Source organism: Aotus nancymaae, unplaced genomic scaffold (assembly GCF_030222135.1).
Source record: "Aotus nancymaae isolate 86718 unplaced genomic scaffold, 86718_ANA_hifiasm-v0.15.2.pri h1tg000053l, whole genome shotgun sequence".
In the NCBI taxonomy this organism is placed as follows: Eukaryota; Metazoa; Chordata; class Mammalia; order Primates; family Aotidae; genus Aotus; species Aotus nancymaae.
In genome coordinates this window covers 27,610,468-27,616,594 of record NW_026988467.1, presented here as the reverse complement: position 1 = coordinate 27,616,594, position 6,127 = coordinate 27,610,468, and the positions used below count along the sequence as shown (strand labels likewise).

The 6,127-nt window shown below is 47.9% G+C and overlaps 1 protein-coding gene across 15 annotated transcripts in view; it reads left to right on the top strand.

The window, feature by feature from the left end:
- Nucleotides 1-5,452: 5,452 nt before the first annotated feature.
- The window catches only part of PUM1 (pumilio RNA binding family member 1), a 138,849-nt gene continuing 138,174 nt past the window's right edge, over nucleotides 5,453-6,127 (top strand). For 12 of the 15 annotated variants that reach the window (XM_064363596.1, XM_064363595.1, XM_012439861.2 and 9 more), the window contains exon 1: nucleotides 5,462-5,554. The gene's annotated coding sequence lies outside the window, so the exon portion shown is untranslated. Of the gene's footprint in view, nucleotides 5,555-6,127 lie in introns of all 15 variants that reach the window. The other 3 variants (XM_012439865.2, XM_012439858.2, XM_021668452.2) reach the window with 2 other exon arrangements.

Here is a 6,127-nt window from a genome sequence, read left to right as displayed (position 1 = left end):
GGTAGAGGAACCACCCCTCACATCCCCTCTTGGTTGAGAGCTTTCTTTTTGCTTAATAAATTCTATTCCACTCACTCTCCAGTGTCCCATGCCTAATTTTTCCTGCTTGTAAGACAAGAACTGGGATCTAGCTGAGTTAAGGAGTAGAAAGACTGCAATGCCACCCTCTCATCTCAGCCTTCTGAGTAGCTGAGACCACAGGTGTGCACCACCATACCTGGCTAATTTTTTTTTTTTTTTTTTTTGAGACAGAGTCTTGCTCTGTTGCCAGGCGCCAGGCTGGAGTGCAATGGTGAGATCTTGTCTCACTGCAACCTCCACCTCCCGGGTTCAAGCAATTCTTCTGCTTCAGCCTTCTGAGTAGCTGGAATTACAGGCACGAACCACCTGCCTGGCTAATATGGCAAAACCCCTCCTCTACTAAAAATACAAAAATTAGCCGGGTGTGGTAGTGCAGGCCTGTAATCTCAGCTACTAGGGAGGCTGAGGCGGGAGTATTGCTTGAATCCAGGGGGTAGAAGTTGCAGTGAGCCGAGATCATGGCACTGCACTCCAGCCTAGGTGATGGAGCAAGACTCTGGCTCAAAAAACAAAACAAAACAAAAACAAAAACAAAAAATAAAAAAAACCTAGAGTTAGTCACGGATCTCGGAATGAAATCATGAAGCACAGTACATGTAGTAAGGTTCTGAAAACTGAAAACTTTGTAACTTTCTCACGTGTGTGCTCATTTGCTCAATGTCCTCCTGCAGGTTTTCCTATTACAGTTACCCAGCACTTTGCAGTGTTCTGGCCCCATAGGGCTAAATGCTTTATAAGCTTTATTTCATTTAGTGCTGTTTTATATTAACCCCATGTTACAGGGGAGAAAATGGAGGCTCAGAGAGGTTAAGTAAATAATTTCTTGTCTGGCTCCAGAGCTGAATTTCTGAATACAACATCTTACAGGGTTGTTGAATTTGAGTCTTGACACTCTTTTTTTTTGTCTTGTAACTACTGACCTCAGGTGATCCACTTGCCTTGGCCTCCCAAAGTGCTGGGATTACAGGTGTGAGCCACCATGCCCGGCCAACACTTTCATTTTTTTGAGATGAGATCTCACTCTGCCACCCAGGCTGGAATTTAGTGGTGTGATTACTGCTCACTGTAACCTCAAACTCCTGGGCTCAAGCAATACTCCCGCCTTGGCCTCCCAAAATGCTGGAATTACTGGCATGCATCATTGCACTGGCCCTCACGCTCAATAGCTGTTAAATTGATTCCTTTTTTAATTAGCAGTTAGTGTATCCACTGCACTAAGTTGGGGATTCAGAAGTGAATACAAGTTCACAACTACAAACAGCTGTATTTATTTATTTATTATTATTATTTTTGAGACGGAGTCTCACTCTATTGCCCAGGCAGGAGTGCAGAGGTGTGATCTCAGCACACTGCAACCTCCACCTCCTGGGTGCAAGTGATTCTCCTGCCTCAGCCTCCTGAGTAGTTGGGATTATAGGCGCCTGCCACTGTGCCTGGCTAATTTTGTATTTTTAGCAGAGATGGGTTTTCACCATGTTAGCCAGGCTGGTCTTGAACTCCTGACCTCAGGTGATCTGCCTGCCTTGGCACTCCCAGCACTTTGGGAGGCCAAGGCAGTAGGATTTCTTGAGCCTAAGAGTTCAAGACCAGCCTGGGCAACATGGTGAAACCTCTTCTCTATTCTTTTTTTTTTTTTTAAATTAATAATTCTGTATCAGATATATATTTTTTTTTCTTGAGAGGGAGTCTGGCCCAGGTTGGTCTTGAACTCCCGGGCTCAAGAGATCTTATATCTTCAGCTTCTGGAATAACTGGGATTATTGATGTGAGTCACTGCACCTGGCTGTATCAGACACTATTATGAGTTAGTTAATTTAACCATTGTAACCTGTGAGAAGCATATAGCTATCCTCACTTAACAGATGAGGAAGCTGGTCTCATATTCCCAAGGTCACATTGCGAGAAAATAACAGAGCTCAAATCTTTAACTTCCAATTCATTCAGAGATTAAAATCTCTCTCTTCTACATCTGGAAACCCTGTCTCTACTAAAAAAAGGAAAACTAGCTGGGCATGGTGGCATGCCTTTAATCCCAGCTACTTGGGAGGCTGAGGCAGAAGAATCGCTTGAACCCAGGAGGCAGAGGTTGCCGTGAGCCGAGATTGTGCCACTGCACTCCAGCCTGGGCGGCAGAGTGAGACTTCATCTCAAAAATAAATAAATAAATAAAAATAAAGATAATACATGCTTGAACAATGTAAACAATATGAGTACCAATTTCTCATACACTTGTAGAAACACTACGTTAATAATCATTTTAATTTTGGCCAGTGTGTTTAATAGATGAAAATATCACACTTCAAAGTTGCATTTTTTTATTATTTTTTCTCATCTTTTATAGCTTTGAGATATATTTCATATACCATAAAACTCACTAATTTGTCAGCCTGCGCCACACAGGGAGACCTCATCTCTTAAAAAAAAAAAAAAATTAGCTGAGCCTGGTGGTGTGTGACAGAAGTCTCAGCTTCTTGGGAGGCCAAGGTGAGAGCACTGCTTGGGCCCTGGAGATCAAGCCTACGATGGGCAGTGGTTACACCACTGCACTCTAACCTGGGTGACAGAGTAAGACCCTGTCTCAAAAAACAAAAACAAAAATAAAAAACAAATTCACTCTTTAATTTTTTTTTGAGATGGAGTCTTGCTCTGTCGGCCAAGGTGGAACGCAGTGGCGTGATCTCGGCTTTCTGCAACCTCCGCCTCCCGGGTTCGAGCAATTCTTCTGCCTCAGCCTACAGAGTAGCTGGGATTACAGACGGCTAATTTTTGTATTTTGTATTTTTTTTTTTTTTTTTTTTTTTGAGACGGAGTTTCACTCTTGTTACCCAGGCTGGAGTGCAATGGCGCGATCTCGGCTCACCGCAACCTCCGCCTCCTGGGTTCAGGCAATTCTCCTGCCTCAGCCTCCTGAGTAGCTGGGATTACAGGCACCCGCCACCGTGCCCAGCTAATTTTCCGTATCTTTAGTAGAGTCGGGGTTTCACCATGTTGACCGGGATGGTCTCGATCTCTTGACCTTGTGATCCACCCGCCTCCGCCTCCCAAAGTGCTGGGATTACAGGCGTGAGCCACAGCGCCCGGCTTTTTTTTTTTTTTTTTTTTGTATTTTTAGTAGAGACGGGCTTTCACCTTGTTGACCAGGATGGTCTCAATCTCTTGACCTCATGATCCACCCGCCTCGGCCTCCCAAAGTGCTGGGATTACAGGCGTGAGCCACCACGCCTGGCCCCTAATTTTTGTATTTTTAGTAGAGATGGGGTTTTACCATCTTTGCCAGGCTGGTCTTGAACTATTGACCTTGTGATCCACCTGTCTCCGCCTCCCAAAGTGTTGGGATTACAGGCATGAGCTACAGTGCCTGACAAATTCACTCATTTAAAGTGTAAAGTGTCCAGTTTGGTTTATGGTATACTCACAGAGTTTTGCGACCATCATCACAGTCTAATTTCTTTTTTTTTTTTTGAGGGAGTTTTGCTCTTGTCGCCCAGGCTGGAGTGCAATGGCACGATCTCGGCTCACCACAACATCTGCCTCCCAGATTCAAGCGATTCTCCTGCCTCAGCCTCCCGAGTAGCTGGGATTACAGGCACGTGTCACTATGCCCGGCTAATTTTGTATTTTTAGTAGAGACGGGGTTTCTCCCTGTTGGTCAGGCTGGTCTCAAACTCCCGACCTTAGGTGATCCGCCCGCCTGGGCTCCCAAAGTGCTGGGATTACAGGCTGAGCCACCATGCGTGGCCACAGTCTAATTTTAAAACGTTTTCGACACTCCAAAAAGAGACCCCATACCCATTAGCAGTACCTTCCTATTTCTGCTCTTCCATCCTTCAACCCCAGGCTACTTTTTTTTTTTTTTTTGAGACAGTCTGCTCTGTCGCGCAGGCTGGAGTGCAGTGGCGTAATCTCGGCTCACTGAAACCTTTGCCTCCTGGGTTCAAGCGATTCTCCTGCCTCAGCTTCCTGAGTAGCTGGGATTACAGGCGCCCTCCACCAGGTTCGGCTAATTTTTGTAATTTTAATAGAGACGGGGTTTCACCATGTTATTCAGGCTGGTCTAGAACTCCTGACCAGTACCTGGCCCACCTCATGCTACCTTTTTTTTTTTTTTGAGATGGAATCTCGCTTTCTCGCCCAGGCCAGATTGCAATGGCACGATCTCGGCTCACTGCAACCTCCGCCTCCTGGGTCCAAGCGAGTCTTCTCCCTCAGCCTCCTAAGTAGCTGGGGATTACAGACGCACACCACCATGCCCAGCATTTTGTATTTTTAGTAGAGACTGGGTTTCACCATGTTGGTCAGGCCTGTCTCAAACTCCTGATCTCGTGATCCTCCCGCCTCGGCCTCCTAAAGTGCTTTGATTACAGGTGTGAGCCACCACCTCCCCCAGATGTTTATATTTCTTTCAGTATTTTCTTTTATGATCTTTTGATTTTGATTAATGAGTTAATGAGGGAAATTAACCTTTCCCTCCTCCAATTACAAAGCTTCCCCCCATATCTTCTTCTGGTGTTTTATAGCATTGCGATTTGTCTGTTTTCGATCTATTTTGAGTCTAGTTTGAGATAGCATATCTTCGCAAATACGAGTGATTTGAAAACTTACTTTCATTAAGTGGCCAAATTCCCACTGATATTAGAAAGTGGATAGAATAGCAGCTGACATTAAGATTCAGTGCTTACAAACAGGGCAACTTCATGTTCTTAGTTTAATGTTGTGCTGTTGCCATCTTGAAATTCGTAATAATACTTGAACAAGGAACTCTGCATTTTTCATTTATGTTGTGGGACTGCTTACCAGGCCCACGCACTGTACTAAGCACTTGACATACATTATTCCACTTAATCCTCCAGGCCATTCTGTTAAGTGCGGGTTATTTTCTTCTTCATTTTACAAATGTGGAAATGGAGGCAGGTCGATTTAAATGAGACCACCGAGCTAGAAAGCTGCAGTGAAGGGTTTGAACCCTGCACCTCCAGGGCCAGAGCCGTGCAGGTGGCGGCTCGTGAACCCTGCAGGCTGTGGCGCTCCGGGGCGAGCTTGCGAGGGCGCGGCGGGCGCGGGGAGCGCATCCGAGACTCGGTCGAGCGTCACCGACGCCACCCCGGGTGCCCAGCTCCGGGCCGTGTTCTACCAGGTGCGGGCCGGCGGAACCCAGCTTTCGGCCCTGGCAGCGCGCGCTCGCCTAGCGGGCGGGCACTCGCGCGCAGCGGTTGTGTTGCCTGCGAGTTTCCCGAGTTCACACAGGCCCTGGGTTGGCATGGCAACCAGGCAACCTGTTCCAGAGCCGCCAGCCTTCTCCGCACATGCCGCTGCCACCGCCGGGGCCGGGGCCGGAGCCTATCCCAGGATGCACCGCGCCAGCCCAGTCCCCAGTGGGCCGCCATGTTGTCGGAGTGAAAGGTAAGGGGGAGCGAGAGCGCCGGAGAGAGAAGATCGGGGGGCTGAAATCCATCTTCATCCTACCGCTCCGCCCGTGAGTATCCGTACCCCACCGGTCCCAAATGCTGCTCCGGACCCCTAGCGAGCAGATTGTCTCTTTGTATTGGTGTTTGAGAGCGGTTGTAGGGGTGAGAAGGGCTTTGGAAAAGCCGCCGGGGCCCTGGCTGAGGCTTCTCACTCGCTGTTCCTCGTACATGTTTTGGAGTCAGCAGCAAGGCCCCTATTGTTATCAAAGGAGGGAGGGGGTGGGGAGCGGGGTCGAAGCGAGGAAAATGCAGGGGGTTTAGGCCCGAGCCCAGGGCGTAGACGTGCCTCTACATTTTTGCCCGGCCCTGTTGGGAACTACCGAAGACTGATGTTTCCATTCGGGTTGCTGTTTTTGATGGGTTTGCGAAGCCCGGAGTCTTCTGTGTGGCCATGAAGTGTAATTCTGTACCACCCCGATTTCTTCGACTTCTTGAGCTTCCATGGCAGCGCCGGAGGAGGAGGAACAATAAAGCGCTTTAGAAGCAGCCGTGGCCCTTGTCCACAGGCGAGATTCACGGTGGGGGAACTTTGCGAGCCTTAAATATGGAGAAGTGGCGATCAGGAAGTTTCAGAATGCTTT